This window comes from Pinus tabuliformis, chromosome 9 (assembly GCF_031772625.1).
Source record: "Pinus tabuliformis cultivar Carrire ecotype Pingquan chromosome 9, CPIR1, whole genome shotgun sequence".
Lineage (NCBI taxonomy): Eukaryota > Viridiplantae > Streptophyta > Pinopsida > Pinales > Pinaceae > Pinus > Pinus tabuliformis.
Window position 1 is genome coordinate 902523097 of NC_142307.1, and position 16555 is coordinate 902539651.

At 37.8% G+C, this 16555-nt stretch overlaps 1 pseudogene across 1 annotated transcript; it reads right to left on the reverse strand.

The window, feature by feature from the left end:
* Positions 1–3044: 3044 nt before the first annotated feature.
* LOC149151684 (U-box domain-containing protein 52-like) lies at positions 3045–7577 on the reverse strand (annotated as a pseudogene). The gene is made up of 4 exons (XR_016262198.1): positions 7280–7577; positions 6207–6560; positions 5172–5862; positions 3045–3588 (listed from the first exon to the last, which is right to left on the reverse strand). The product of XR_016262198.1 is annotated as a U-box domain-containing protein 52-like (transcript).
* Positions 7578–16555: the final 8978 nt, after the last annotated feature.

Sequence of the window (16555 nt, forward strand, 5' to 3'; positions counted from 1 at the left end):
TCTGCTCCAACACTTGACAGACTTCCTGACACTCAATTAAAACTTACAAAATTCAGGTTCTCCAAGCTTTCTAGCCATGTCATCACTCTCCTAACCAATCACGTAAGGGGAGATTCAACCGCGCCAATAGGAAGTTTTCCTGGTTAGGGTTTCGATCTGCAAAGGGATAAGGATATCTAAGCCCTTCTTATAAATTTAGGGCTTCGCCCTCTACGCCACAACAAGTCCTTCCTCTCAATCCTTGCCATGGCTCAGTTAAGGGATATCGACTCTGCCTTATGTGATGTGCTCAAAGGGGATCTCTGTGATTGCCCCAAAGACAAGATTTGCCACTGCACAGGCTTCCTCGAGCCAGTATTCTTGACCATGGCTCTGTCTCATAGGTATGGTAGACCTCCAGATCCACATCAAGGCTTTGTACTATGCCAATGCCTAACTAAGGTGTTCCACAACGCTACTCCTCTTGAACTTGGGTGGTATATTCTCCAATGGGTTCTTAGCCTATGGTTCTTCCCTTCCCTCGGATAGGAAATTCCACATATGGAGGCATAGGCACTACTACATCTATTTCCTACCACATGCTTGGCATGGGATCTTGAGAGGTTCCCAACTCTCCTTCCACACGCCAACAGTACCCGAATCCATGTCGAGCCTATAAGCAGCGCCATGGCGCCACACTGAGCCTTCCAGTGCCTCAATGACAACACTAAGACATCAATGACAAATATCCAACCTTTTGAGAATGCAAGGTTGAATGTTGTTTAGGTAAATTTGATGGGCTCGACAGGCCCCAGGGGAAGCTTCCCTCTACATTAATGTATTGCTTGCCATGCAGAACGATAACTTGTAACTTGGCAAACAAATGATTGTAAGCAAATGCAGACCCTGCTAAGTTGAGGGTCTTTCATGTAATCTTTATATTAATAGAGGGTCTCTAAGCCCACTATTTTCAAGTTTTATTCCAAGCCCTTATGGCCTTTGTTACGGCCTATAACATGTCATGGAGTTCCTTTGTATTTATTTATGTGTTGTTCTTAACACAGTTAAGCATTTCATTCAGATTAAGGTTCAACTCAGCATTATAGCTTAGTCCTTGTTATCATGTGGTTCTTTACACATCTTATGCATCATATGTTTTGTGTTTACCACCAGCAAGTTATTCACTCAGTATTTTACTTTCAAATTCAGGGCATTGCTTGGTTTATTCATCAGTGTCATTCATTCAAGAGATAACACATGCACAAACACATTCAACATATTTATCAGTGACATTTCTGCATAAAGGTTCAACCACACACGCCTAAATCCAGAACCATCACAAACAACCATGCATCATGATTCATTAATGGGTAACCAAGCATGCATAGATACTTATCTTTGAACTTGCAAGGAAACTGAGTCTGGGACGAGGACTCTTTAGCGAACCATAGACAGTTGCAACCACACTTACATGCAATTGTCAACCCTGAGCCAGATTCCAGAGTCTAAGGGTGATGCTTGCTCAAGGGATTAAAACACCAACTGCCCACTGAAACAGGGACTCTAGAGCATTGACTTCCTCAATCCCACCAGTGGACTACTACTTCCTTTGTCAACACAGGGAATCCAGAGGTATTCCAACCCACGCCCAAGCGCACACAAAGTGATTCACCCCCTTCTATGGAGTCCAAAATCCACTATACTCATAGGGTAGTGACCACAAGTCTTCACTCCGGTCTTCCTTTATTGCTTCTTAAGGATGACCTCTTCCCAAGTTGTTACAGAGCTCCACAATTTGCCGCCTCAACCCACAACCTTTAGGGGACCCAAGTTGTTACAGGGTTCTAGAGATTCTATCCCAACCCACAGCCTCCAATGACCCAAGTTGTTACAAGGCTCCAGAGACCTCTGTCTCAATCCACAGCCTCTAGGGACCCAAGTTGTTACAGGGCTCTAGGGATCCTATCTAAACCCACAACCTCCAAGGAATCCAAGTTGTTACAAGGCTCTAGAGACTAGCAACTCAACCCATAGCCTCCAGGGACAGAGAACCAATCCCCTTCTCTTCTCTTCTCTTCTCTTCAGCACTGTCTGCTGAAAGCTCTCACTGAATCCTTGATTCGGTCTCGTTCTCTGTTTACTTCTACCCTACATAAGTTTCAATGGGTGTCTCCCCCTCTGCCTCTAGCTTGCCTTCAAATGCCTCCTTGTTGTTGTATTTTCTTGCTTTGCCAGGGTTCTCCCCCATCGTGCTTACTGCCTTGGCCTCTTTTTGCGTCCTTGTTGCCTTGCAATGCACAATCTCTCTTCATAAATCTCTGTCATTTTTTCTTCTTGTTGTTTTTCAAGCAACATGGGCCTAAGTACTTCCTCTTGCAACCCATTTAATTCAAGAACCAATCCCTTGAATTCATGCACCAACCAGCCTTTAATGGTTGTCCTGCAATTCAGGTTTCTTCCTCTGCACAAAAAACCACAACATCCTCAGCAAGCAATCCTCCTCCCCACCTTTAGAATCTGTGTCCTTTGGACTCAACCCCCTTTTTTTTTAATTCACATATTGCAAAAAATTTACAATGTGTTTCATGGAAAAACCGTGAGTAAAATTGTGAAAGTTCTAACCTTTAACATAGGTAATGTCACCTTATATCTTTTTGTTTAAATTTATTATGACGACCAATCTCCAGGTTACTTAATGAAGATTTTCTTTTTTATTACTATTTGATAAACAATACAAAGTTATGAACAACTTTCTAAATAAGAGATTAACCTCCCTACTACTACTAACTAGTTGTATTTATGGTTTTTTACAACATAAAAGATCTTTATTATTTCAAAAAAAACAAAAAAAAAAAATCACAACAAAATTTGAATAAAAAATGAAAATCAATTAATATAAATTCAACCCAATAATCACTTACACAGCGTAGCGATACTCTTTAAATATAAATATATATATAAAACTTAAAACTGAGTTTGCAGGTGAATAAAGAATATTTTATAACACCAACAAAAAAAACTAATATATATTTCACATCCTCCATATAAATTTCACTCAAAAAGTATAAATCTAAATATTAGTGTAATCTTATTATACAGCGTATTCCGTGGAGGGCTCCATCTTTACAGTGGGGTTTTGCAATACTGGATAGCAATGATCAGAGCAGGATTGTGCAGAATCTGTGAGTATATGTTGCATATGGCCAATGACATATTTTATTGGCAAGCTTTTGGTTCAGAAGATATTAAAACAACATGTTCGAAAAATAAAACTATACATTAATATAGAGCTTCTGATCATATGCCTGAACCATAAAATTTAACATTTATTCGACATGTTATTACTCCTGTAGATGTAGGGCAGGGCTAGGTATTTTGTTGGTATTCCTCTCACTCTCAGGCATAGTTCTATCCCCGGTTGAAAAATTGTGTTTTGATGCGCCAGTACTCAATGACAGAGCGAAGTGAACGATTGGGAACGACATTTTTATGTTTGAGCTTGGCTAAAGTCACTGGTGAAGTGTCATGGCCTTGGTCAAGCCATGCTTTGATTGCCTCAAACTCGTATGAGTGTCCATCTTCAGCAATATAAGGGTCGTCCATAATGTTCTGCACAATAACCAGCAAACAGCACCTCAGAATCTGTAAGGCATACATACAGACATGCTTATTGATATTTCTGGCTGTAATTCTTTTCGAAGTTTCATAAACAGCCCTGTTAGACATTTTCTTTATCATTTTTGCAAAGTTGGAATTTGTTTATTAAATTTATTTTGTAGTGTTGTAAGTGAAAATTTGGATGACTCTGAATGAATCTTTGTTTTGTGATTTAAAACCTTCAATTTCATCCATTTCAACATCTTCCACACTGGATTTGATTAGTCAAATTGCCTTAATAATTTCTCAATTGGTTGCTAGTTATTTTGGGAATTTTCATTTTCTTAAAATTAAGTTGAGTTTAGGTCTGAGTCGGTCTCAATGAAAGATGGATATCGGTGGGATTTTTGTTACCAATATTGTGTTAATAGCTTGAATTCTCTTTAGATAATTTAATTTTCCAAAAAAAAATTTAGATAATTTAGTTTCCCAAAATTTAAAAAAAATAGTTCTCATTTTCAATTCCTCTAGTAGTGTTGTGTTAATAGCTTGAATTTTCTTTAGATAATTTAATTCCAAAAAAATAGCTTTCATTCTCAACTCCCCGTTAGATTTGAACCTAAAACAAAATTCCTAAAATAACTCTTATTCTCATTTCCTCCCTTGGATTTGAACCTAAAACCGGATGAGTATCATTGTCCTGATATGCATATATAAAGTAATAGGTCTGAGTCAATCTCAATTTTTATGAAGTAATAAAATTGAAGTAATAGATCTGAGTCAGTCTCAATCTTTAATGGAAGATGGATGAAGGTAGGATATTTAAAATTAAGTTGAGTTTACGTCTGAGTCGGCCAATGTTTAATGGAAGATGGATGTAGGTGGGATAGTGATATTTATCACTAGGATTGTGCTAGTAGCTTGAATTTTTTCTAGATAATTTAGTGATATTTATCACTAAGATTATGCTAATAGTTTGAATTTTCTTTAGATAATTTAATTCCCAAAAAATAATTCTTATTCTCAACTCCTGTGTTAGATTTGAACTTGAAACCTGATAAGTATCATTGTCCTGCGATAGATAAATAATGTTCTCAACTGCTGTGTCAGATTTGAACTTGAAACCTGATAAGTATCATTGTCCTCGTAAATCTTGAAACCTGATAAGTATCATTGTCCTCGTAAATCTTGAAACCTGATAAGTATCATTGTCCTCGTATGGATAAATAATGTAATAGGTTTGAGTCCTCAATGTTTAATGGAAAATAGATGTAAGAGGGATATTTAAAATTAAATTGAGATCAGAAAAATAATGTAATAGGGTTGAGTCAGTCTCAATGTTTAATGGAAGATAGATGTAAGAGGGATATTTGAAATTAAATTGAGTTTAGGTCTGAGTCAGGGATATTTATTGCCAATATTGTGTTAATAGCTTGAATTCCCTTTAGATTGTTTAGTTCTCAAAATTAAAAAAAAAAAAAAAAAAACTCCCATTCTCAACTCCATCAAATTTGAAGCTGAAACCTGGTCAGTATCATTGTCCTGGTATGCATAAATAAAGTAAAGAAAACTGATGGATGGTCATGATCGCTTACCCAACTGACCGGACAGCGAAAACCCTCGGGAACTTGAAGGAATCGCTTAGGCGGAGATTCGAGCTTGTTGACAGAGTCAAGAATTTTCTCTAAATTTTGCATTGCCTGCGGAAGGGTTATCCTTCCGCTTTCGGCCGTGCATTCTAAAGCGATCTCAGCCAGTTTCCTCGCTTGTTCCAGCGGCCATCTTGCATCCTCGTCCAGTACATACTTGAACTCCTCCTCGTCCTCTTCAGCAAGCGCTGCACCCACACGTTCGACCAGTATTTTGTAAACCTCCTCAATTGTGGGCTCCCCGACTAGAAGCTGCAGGATGAGTGCTCCGAATCTGTAAACATCCGACTCAGGAGTAAGGTACTGTAGCCGAGAACGATCAGAAACGAGACGGACGAGCCCGAAATCGCTGATTTTGCTGCCAAGATCATTGTTTAACAGTAATATTCGAGGGTCTCAAATCGTGGTGAAAGATCGGCTCTGGCTGTAAGCTGTGCATGAACAGCAAACCCTCGCAGACTTCTGCCGCGATGCGCATTCTGTCGAACCATGGAATTGGCGGAGTCCCACCTTTGCAGAGTAGCCGATCTTCTAAGCTTCCTCGGGGCATATATTCGTAGACAATGATCCCTCCGTCAGTGCAGGCCCCCATTAACATCACCAAACGAGGGTGCTTGATACTGCTTAACCGATCCATCTGATTGACATAATAATATACAACACTGTAATCTAGTCTAGTAGCAAATTTAATGTGAATTGAATAGATTTTAGGGATAAATTTGACACAATCCGTCAGAAATATTAGGGAGGGTTAAAGTTTTGGAGTTTCACCCCCATTCTAAATTAAATCTGAACATAAAAGCATCAGAATATCATCAATCGGAACCCTGAAAAGATTTGTGACTCCTTACACAACGGAACCCTCCAAACCCTCCAAGAAAACTTTCCCAAAACCCCATTTAATATGCCTTAAAACTGAGAATCGAAAACCCCGATTTCTTCTTGATGGAATACCTAAAGCTACAGGGATTCGGAACTTACCTCGCGGTGAAATCGGGAGCTTCCCTGAAACCAATTGAGTTTCAAGACTTTAATGGCTACTGGAGTAACGTGAAATTGGCCTCTGTAAACTTTGCCGTAGTACCCTTGCCCAATTACTGCATCCTCCGAGAAATTGTCTGTTGCAGCCTTGAGTTCTTGGATGGTATAGCGCGTGAATCGCCTTCCCGGCGGCGCTCCCCTCTTGAGCTTCTCCCTGGCTTCATCGCGTTCTTTAATGACAGCTTCTTTTTCCTTGATGGCATTTCTGGCATCATTCTGGAGCTGTTGTATGGCATCTTCTTTCTCCTTGATGAGCGTCGTGAGCTGCTCACAGATTGCTTCGTACTCTTCAACCTGATTTCAGTATCAAAAACAAGATTAACAGTTGAAGACTACTGGGCAACACTCAGCTACACTAGACAGTTAGAGCTTGATGAGGGACACATCAAACAGATTGGAAAGAAAAACATGTTCAAAGTCAAACAGTAAAGTTTTCATAGATCCATTGAGTTTGAGAAATATGAAGTTTTAGGTCGATTCAGAATTAGATCCGTTTAGAGTTTGAAGGCGTTGTCTTATTATTAGATTTTTTTGGTGGGAAAATGGCAAAAAAAATTGTTGGAATTTGGGAATTTTTTTTGGGTTAAATTTTGATTTGTGTGGTTTAAATGGATCTTTAATCATATATATCTGCAGGCTTGGATTGTGAATATTTTACTATGATTCTAACAAATTTCTACGAGATTATGAATATATTGGATTAGAAAATAGTTCAGAAAAACCTCTCAAGCTTGTAGCAGATAGATTACAACTTTGAAAAATATGAGGTTTTGGATCCATTCAGAATTTGTGAGCAAAGTTCAGGACTGGAAAGCAAAATCCTGTCAAATTTCAGCAATAAAAGTGTTCATCGGCCATTAAATTGCAGAGAATGATTCTGGGCGGTTTCAGAATTGGTGGGCAAAGTTTCTAATTAGGATTTCTTTAGTACCAGTGGTCCTAAAGCCACATAACAGGCAAACTGGGCATACCCTAAAAGTTATACAGACCTGGGCATACCCTAAATTACATACCTTTACATGAGCTTCTATAGCAGCCGATTCTGCCTCCACGATTCTCCGATTGGCCTCTTCCACCTCCTCTTCCATGTTTCTCCTCCTCCCCATTTTTTTCCAAATACCCAGGTGAAATATTTTGTGTCACCAGCTAGTTTGCACGTTCATTCAATTAGATCCTTGGTCAAAACAAATAGCAGACCTGCCCTGAATGTAAGAGCACATCCATTCCGTATAAAGGACGAGTGAGAATTCCAGTTACTTGCTGCATTGCTGTGATTGGGCCATGTGTTTCCGCATCTGATCCTGGATGGAAATTGACGGCGCCATGAAATGGGTCCGGAGAAGATGATGGACGAGCTTACTATCTAAAGCAAGGTCGTTATCATGACAGTTCACTGTCATTTCCAAGAAGACACAGACAGGAAACACTGACGTTGGAAGGTGTGGACGGTCCAATGATTCGCCGGTTCTTCATCAATGGTCAATCTACAACCACGAGCACGCTTGAAGTTTACAATAAATCTATGGGTTTCTTGCTGAATTTTTTATCATTGTTGGATTCCTGAAAGTGCTTTCCAGCAATTTTTGTAATTTTTTACTATTGTGACTAAATTAACCATTACTCATCAACCGATTAAGGAAAACGTGCAGAGACATTATATGAGATTCGAGTAATCATGTGAAAGAAGAAATCTAAGGAAAGGCTTTGGGTACAAGCTGACTTTAAAAAGGAAAATGGTAATTACAATGGGAAAGTGGTGTTGGAATTGAGGGTGATCCATTGAAATTGAAAAACTTATCCATGCTTCTATTATATTTCTTCTGGAGTTGAATAGATAAATATAAAAATACGAAAGAACAAATTATATATTTTTTCTTATTATATGTCATAGCATAAATATATTAAGATTAATTAAAAAAATTATATATATATTTTTAGTGTGATGTGTAATAATTTGTTTGTATGGCCTGAAGAGTTTGGGAGATTTAGTTGGAGAAATAATTACCTCATTATGTTTAGATTTTAGCTTTTTTTTCAATTTTTTTTAAAGAAAATTCAAATAAGAAATTTGGTTTATTTCTTTAATAATTATGAAAGTTTACTATTAAACCAAAATGTGTGGCATGTTTATTTATACTTTGCAACAACTTATATATATAGATAGATAGATATATATTAAATTCATTTTTTCTTTTTTTTTAAGAAAATTATAGTGATGTTTTTATAAGAGTCTTACTTTACAAAACACAATTGAGGGTACCATGTAGCATTCATTTTTGTATCAAATTATTTGAGAAAAGTATCATGTAGCACATATCAAGTGCTCTTTTGTTGTATCATATCTCCTACCTAATCTCACCTTTTGATCTTTTGTTATATTCCTTATTGAAAATGTTATAAAAGATTTATCAATAAACAACATTGAAGACATCCACTAAGAAGGCATGATGGCGTTGAAGAATGCTAAGCCTCCAAAAAGGAATAAACAAAAGATGAAGCCCTTTCTCTAAAAATGCTAAGGGATAGAGAGGAGATCATAATCCTTAAGGAAAATAGAGGTAAACAATTGTAGTTATGAGGATAGAAGACTACAACAAAAAAAGAATGAGCATTTGGCTAGTGGAAGCAAATAGATCATGAACAAAGTTATAAGAAGTGTCTCCTTGGCCGTCAAGAATTCCTCTGTAGAGGACCCTTTGAAAAAAAGCACCTCGAGGAATTTTATAATGCCGTGTATCTATGGCTTGCAAAAATAATCATAAAACTTGCACTCCCCTAAGACCTATTATCAACACAATTGGCTCCCACACATATGAATTGGTGAAGTAATTGGCAAGGAAACTTAACTTCTTATAGCTAAAACTTCTTCATTTATTAAAGTATCAATACATATGGTGAATATGATGAAGGATTGGAAGGTGGAGGAAGATGATATATTAATCAACCTTGATGTTATGTATCCAAATCAAAATAACACATCAACATAAGAAAAGATAACATCAACAACTAGATAATAAGCCACTTCACGGGGGCAACCTCCCTTTACATCAAATAAATGAACAATTCTTGGATGATTCAAATGACAAGACCTCCTTGGTATATATAGTAGTCTAAATGGTCAAAATATAATTAGGGCCTACATAACAATAGTAGCAATGGTGGGCTTCTAAGGGGCACAAGAATAATAATATAGAGGCTACACTAGTATTGTAGGGACCTAACATGCTCCTCTCCTTCAAAAAAGTGTTGTCCTCAATGCTTGAGTAGTTCTAGATGCCTTTCTATAAAATACTCATCCTCCCATGTGGAACCTTCAATAGGTAAGTTCTTCCACTTGATGAGATACTCTGAAATTGATCGATTTTGTAGTTGTTGGATTGTTGTTTCCGTGATTTCTTCAGGCTCCAATATGATTTTTCCTTCCTCATCAAGTTCCAGCAATATAGTTTGTATTGGGAGCTTGTCATCTATAACCTTCTTTAAGCATGAAACATTAAAAATTGGGTGTACTCGCGAAGATTTAGGTAGCTTCAATTTGTATGCCATAATACCAATATTTTGCAACACCTTGTAAGGGCCATAGTACTTGGGTGATAATTTATTATCCTTCTTAGCTTGCTTGAGGGACATTTGTTTGTATGGTTGTAGCTGTAAAAACACCCAATCTCCCACGTCAAAACTTCTTTCATTGCAATGTGGATATGCTTTGTTGTTTCATTCAGTTTTGTGCCAAAGTCAAGTTATCCTTTAAAAGTTGGAGAACTTGGTTTTTATGCTCGATGTGATCTTCCACCACATGAACCTTAGAATTGTCTCTTAGAAATGATGTTATGGATGATGGATGATATCCATAAAGCGCCATAAATAGGGTATTTTTGTTGTGGTGTGGAACGAAGTGTTATACAACTATTTTGCCAGAGGTAACCACTTGACCCATTGTGTTTGCTTCTCAGATACAAAGAAACAAAAATATTCTTCCCAACATTTGTTCACTATCTTATTTTTCCCAACAGATTAAGGATGATAAGATGAGTTATGAGCCAATTAAGCACAAATACAAGAAACTAATTTTGTCCAAAAATTTCCGGTGAAAATGGGATCTTTGTCACTTACAATAATCTTTGGGTTTCCATGTAGCTTTTGAATTGTTTCCACAAATGCAGTCATGAATGTATTAGCTTTGAAAGGATGAGATAGTGCACAAAAGTGTGCATACTTAGTAAACATATCAGCTACCACCAAAATGACACTATTTCCTTCGAACTTGGGTAGACCTATGATAAAATCCATTGAGACCTCCTCCCAAAACTAGCTTGGAATGGCTAATGGTTATAAAATACATGGGGTCTTAATTGTCTTGACTTTATTTTGTTTCCTAACCAAACATTCTACGACAAATTATGAATATTAGATTTAAGGTCATCCCAAAAAAAACTTCTTGACCCTGTGGTAAGTTTTTAAAAATCTTGAGTGCCCTCTTATAGGAGAGATGCGTAATTTCAAATAAATCCTTTGTTTGAGTTTGGAGTTCTTACATAGATATAAGCGATCATTGTACCTCAATGAATCATTTTTATAAATAAATGTATCAGATGCACTAGGATCTTGTTGCAACTTTTGAATGAGTGTTAACACTTCTTCGTCATTCTTCCACTCATCCCTTGCTTCAATTATCTACTCATGTTGGATAATAGAAATGGCATAGAGCAATGCTTCCACATCCTCATTCCTTCTTGAGAGTGCATATGCAACAATTTTGTTTCCATTTTTTGTATATGATTTCGAAGTCATAACCTAACATCTTTGTGACTCATTTTTTTTACTCTTGTGAAGATAATATTTGTTCCAAGGAGTATTTAATACTATCATGATTTGTTTTTACCTTGAAGTGTCTTCCCATTAGGTAATGGCACCATTTATTCAGGGCATGTAGTATTGCCAGCATTTCCTTCTCATAAGTAGGTTTGTGTAAATTATTTCCCTTGTTCGAACGACTTTCAAAAGCAATGGGTCTTCCTTCTTGCATTAAAACAACACCAATGCCATTTCTTGATGCATCACATTCCAAAATAAAGGTTTTTTTGAAGTCTAGTGTAGCTAAGACCGAGGCTTGGCACATTTCCTCTTTAAGATGTTCAAAAGCCTTAGTTGCTTCTGGAGTCCAAGAAAATGCATATTTCTTCATTAATGTTGTTAGAGCTCATCTTAATTTCCCATAATTCTTAACAAACTTGCGACAATACCCTGTCAACCCAAGAATCCTCGAAGATGCTTTAAAATTGTGGGGATTTTCCATTCCTTGATGCCTTTAATTTTGTTAGGGTCTACCTTAACTCCCTCATGAGATATAATATGACCAAATATTCGACCTCATGTACCCCAAAGAAATATTTGGAAGGTTTTACATACAATTGTTTCTCGTCCAATAGTTTAAGAACCCTACCAACGTGTTGAACATGATCTTTCCAAGACTTGTTATAGATTAGTACATCATAAAAAAATACTAACACAAATTTTCAAAGGAAGGGTTTGAAAGTGGAATTCATCAAACCTTGAAATGTGGAAGTTTCATTAGTAAGGCCAAAAGGCATGCCGAAAAACTCATGATGACTTTCATGAGTTTTGAATGTTGTGTTCAAAATGTCTTATGTCTTCATTCTAATTTGATGATATCCTGAACGAAGATCCAACTTGGTGAAGTAAATTGCTCCACGTAATTCATCCAAAAATTCATCAATGACAAGAATGGGAAAATTGTCTTTAATAATGAGCTTATTGAGATCTCTATAATCCGGACACATATGCCATGATCCATCCTTCTTGTGCACCAATACTACTAGAGAAGGAAAATAACCTTAGCTAGGTTGAGTTACACTTGCCTCTAGAATTTCTGCAACTATAAAATAAATTTCACGCTTTTGGGCATTGGGATATTTGTAAGTCTGATGTTTGGAGGAACAATTCCTAGAATCAAGTGAATAGCATGATCATTATCAAAAATAGGTGGGAGGCCTTTAGGAGTCTCTAATACCTTGGAATGATTGTCAATGACGCTTTGGAGATCTAAAGAAGTGGATTACTTCGATATTTTAAAATCTAGTAAGCATAATTGTGTAATTACCCCTTGTTGTTCATTATTCAAAAGATTTGTCATGACATTAAAGCTTATTATCTTCCTAGGTTTCCCTGTGATACCCCTTAATTCAATTTCCTTTCCTTCCTAAAAAAATATCAAGAAATGTTCTTGAAAATTAAAAGTTATCGTCCCAAAGGTTTTAACAATTGGACTCCTAATACAACATCAACACCACCGATTGGAATGAAAAGTATTGGACTATTCAATACATAGTCCCCCATGGTTAGATTGATATTATGGAACTTCCCTGAGCAATTTATAGGTCATCCATTTACAACCATCACTTGAAACGTTAGTGTTGGATATAGAAAGTGTTGATTTATGGTAGCATTGGATGTGCTCTAAGTCTAAAAATTTGTAGGGAGGCTTAGATACATGCATTCTCCAATTCCCATAAATAGTTTTGGGAAATTCCACCCAAAGACAATTATATTAAAATAATTAATTATTTTTAATGGGACCTTAAGTATAAACTTAGGAAATTAAAATAGTTAAGGGGTATTAATCTAACTATGAGTGAAACTTCTAAAAGAAGACGAGGATCAAGCCATAATGATCTAATCCATTGATTAGAACTTAATCAGGGTCGTTGGTTGTCCAACATAAAGATATAAGAAGAGGCTTGAGGGGCACTTGGAGAACACAAAGAGGGAAGATCAGAAGTTCGATTTTCTGAAGCAAAGTAGCTGCCGGAGAGATTTTAGATAGTGATCTTTTGCAGTGAGGGGAAGGGATAATATCCGAAGGCAAATATTTCCCGGTTGGAGAATACTCAACAGAGAAGAGAGAGAGAGAGATCTAATAGAGGCAACGCAGAGCCAAAGAGACTGATATAGAGCCACACAGGGCCATGCAGAGGCAATGCAAAAGCCAAAGGGGAATCTAAAAATTTGTTGAAGGAATTGATTGCAGAAGTCGGAAGCCGAGGTGTGAGACCAGGAGGTGCAAATCAAGTTTCTTGGGTAGCAAATAGATCAAATTAAGGCGTGAAGTTGTCCCCAGAGGGTATGATGCTGGGTTGATGCAGTGACTGCGCAGAGGCAGCTAGGGGCAGTTCATTCAGTGGTGGATCAACCAGGATTTCTAGTGATTGTGTGAGGTAACCTCACTTATCTCTGTGTCAGTGACATTGTATGTAACTAGATTGTCAGGAAGGCATCCAGAGATTGTATTCAAAAATTACTACTGCATAATAATAAAACCCTTAGAGTTGTTGCACCGTTTTTCACGCATTGGGTTTTTCCGAGGACATTTGTCCAAAAATTGTTGTGTAGATGTGTTGTGTATTTCTTTCTTGTTCAGTTTCTTGTTTCCATATTTTATTTAAATAGTGAAGGCTGCAGTGTATTCATTTCAGTGTTTACTGTAGGAAACAGTAAGTAATTTAGTTCATTAATTAACAAATAGAAGAAACATAATTAGTTGTTGCAGTAGGAATTTCGACATCCAAATTTTCACATCGTATTAGAACTACAAGTGAAACAAGAGAACAGTGTCAGAAGACCCCAATGCTGAAGGAGGAAGGGAGTTCAAAATTCTTGTAGAGGTAGCAAATTGAATCCCCAAAAGGATTGCGCAGTTCAGGCCAAGAGGGCAAGAGTTTCGTGGTAAATATCTCTCTGAGTGAGTCGGCGAAGAGGTAGGATTTCCATATCGAAATCTATCAGTGGCAAAGGAAGAAACACAACAGTAGCTTCAGTGAAGAGGGGTTTCTTGTGGGACACAATTTTTCTGCAGGAAGTTGCTAGGCAAAAAGACGTTAGAAGGAAGAAGAGAGACACTTGAGGGAATTTCTTCCTCAGAGAATTCCTAGCCAGGGAATTTGAATTATCATTCGCTAAACAACAACAAGAGAGAGGAGGTCATTTGAATTTTTAGATTGGCAGAGATGACAGCTAATGGATTGAGAGATTAGGATAGTTTAGATGGGGAATTCAATTATGTGATCTGGAAGCCAAGGATTTCATGCCTTCTGGATGAACATTTTCTCAAGACCTATGTTGATAGTGTTGTGGCTGAGCCTATGGATCTAGACCCGCTTAAGAAGTACAAGGGAGAAATGGCGAAGACTAAGAGAATGATCCTCGACTAAGTGAAGGATCATATAGTTTGTCACATCACTGGAAAAGACATTGCCAAGGAGATGTGTGATGCTTTGTTGACGCTATATCAGGGATATTCTGAGTAGCGAAAGATGTATTTGGAGCCGAAGATGATATCTATGCAAATTCAGAAGGGGGAAGGCATTGATTCGTTCCTTACTAAGCTTCAAGAGACCCAATACGAGCTGGCAGTTGTGGGGTCAACACCTCAAGCTTCTGAGATGGTAAGACTAGCCCTGAATTCATTTTTGGAGGAGTGGCAAGTTTTTGTCTAGAGCATCCTGGGCAGGGAGACTTTGCTAGACTGGGATGGAATGTGGGAAACTCTTAAGCAAGAGGAGCTGAGGAGAGACTTGGTCAAGTGTAAAATTAACGAAAGCAACATCAGTTGGTCGAAGCCTAAGGAGGAGGAAGAGAATGCAACCCTCACATCCAAGGGGCAACAGGAGCAACAAAAGAAGAAGAAAGATGTTTCAAAGATCAAATGCTTCAGGTGTGGTGAATTTAGTCATTACGCAGCACAATTTCCTCTCAAGAAGAAGGAAAAAGATGAGAATCATGATCTGAAGGTTTCATTTGCAAAGATCGGGGAGGAGGAGTTCACCATGATAGCCCAGGCATCTCCAGGAGGGAGGTGGGGAGATCTCTAGTTGTAGTTCGAAAGGACTACAGTTGGGCAGGATCCTTGAGGATCCATCTCTAGGATCAATTCCTTTCTACGAGAGCCCATATCAGATGTAGCGGGATGGACCAGTGTCAATTGGTGCAAAGGAGTGTTGGAGTGACAATTGCAGTGGCTAGGAGCACTAGAGACTGAACAACACAAAGCTAGAGTTGATATCAAAGTAGAGTCAGCAGTAGCACAGAGGCTTCATAGGGTCAACGTATAAACTATTAGCAGTCAGAACTCCAGAAAAAAGATGCATCATACTGAACACTTGTTTAGTAATTTGGGATTATTTTCCATTGTTGATGTAGTAGTAGCAACAGTTGGAGAAGATTTCAGTGAAGATGCAGTATTGGCAGTGGCAATGCCAGCAGCAACACAAATGAGGAATTGAGAGGGAGTTGTAGTACGAATGCAGTGTTGATAGTGGCAAGGTCAGCAGCAGTACATATGCAGCATTTACATAGTAGTTGGTGGACAGGATGTCAAACATCAACAACGCAGAAGGAGATGTTACAGAACAAAGTGATGCTTCAACAGGTTGCATTGTTAGAGCACATTCCTCGCTAAGATGGAGTGTTGATTTCTGGTAGCATTAGATGTGATCTAAGTCTCAAAATTTGTAAGGAGCCTTAGACACATGCATTATCCAATACCCAAAAATCGCTTTGGGAAATTCCACCTGGAGACAATTTTATTAAAATAATTAATTATTTTTAATGGGACACTAAGTCTAAACTTAGGAAATTAAAATAATTAAAGGTTATTAATCTAACTATGGGTGAAAATTCTAAATTAAGACGAGGATCAAGCCAAAATTATATAAGCCATTGATTAGAAGTTAATCTGGGCCATTGGTTGTCTAACAGAAAGATATAAGAAGATGCTTGAGGGGCACTTGGAGAACACACAAAGGGAAGATCATAAGTTTGATTTTCTGAAGTAGAGCAGTTGTCAGAGAGATTTTCAATAGTGATCTTTTGCAGTGAGGGGCGGGGATAATATTTGAAGGAAAATATTTCCCAGTCAGAGAATACTCAGCAGAGTAGAGAGATAAAGATCCAATAGAGAAAACATAGAGCCAGAGAGACTGACGCAAAGCCATGCAGAGGCAATGCAGAAGCCAAGAGGGAATCCAAAAATTTACTGAAGGAATCAATTGTAGAAGCTGGAAGTTGGGGTGTGAGACCGAGAAGTGCAAATCAAAGTTCCTGGGCAGAAAATCAATCGGCTGAAGGGGTTACATTGTCCCTAGAGGGTGTGACATTGGGTTGACGCAGTGACTACGTAGAGGTAGTGTAGGGGCAGCCAGGGGTAGTTCATTTAGTGGCTGGATCAGCCAATATTTCCAGTGATAGTGTGAGGTAACCTCACTTATCTCTCT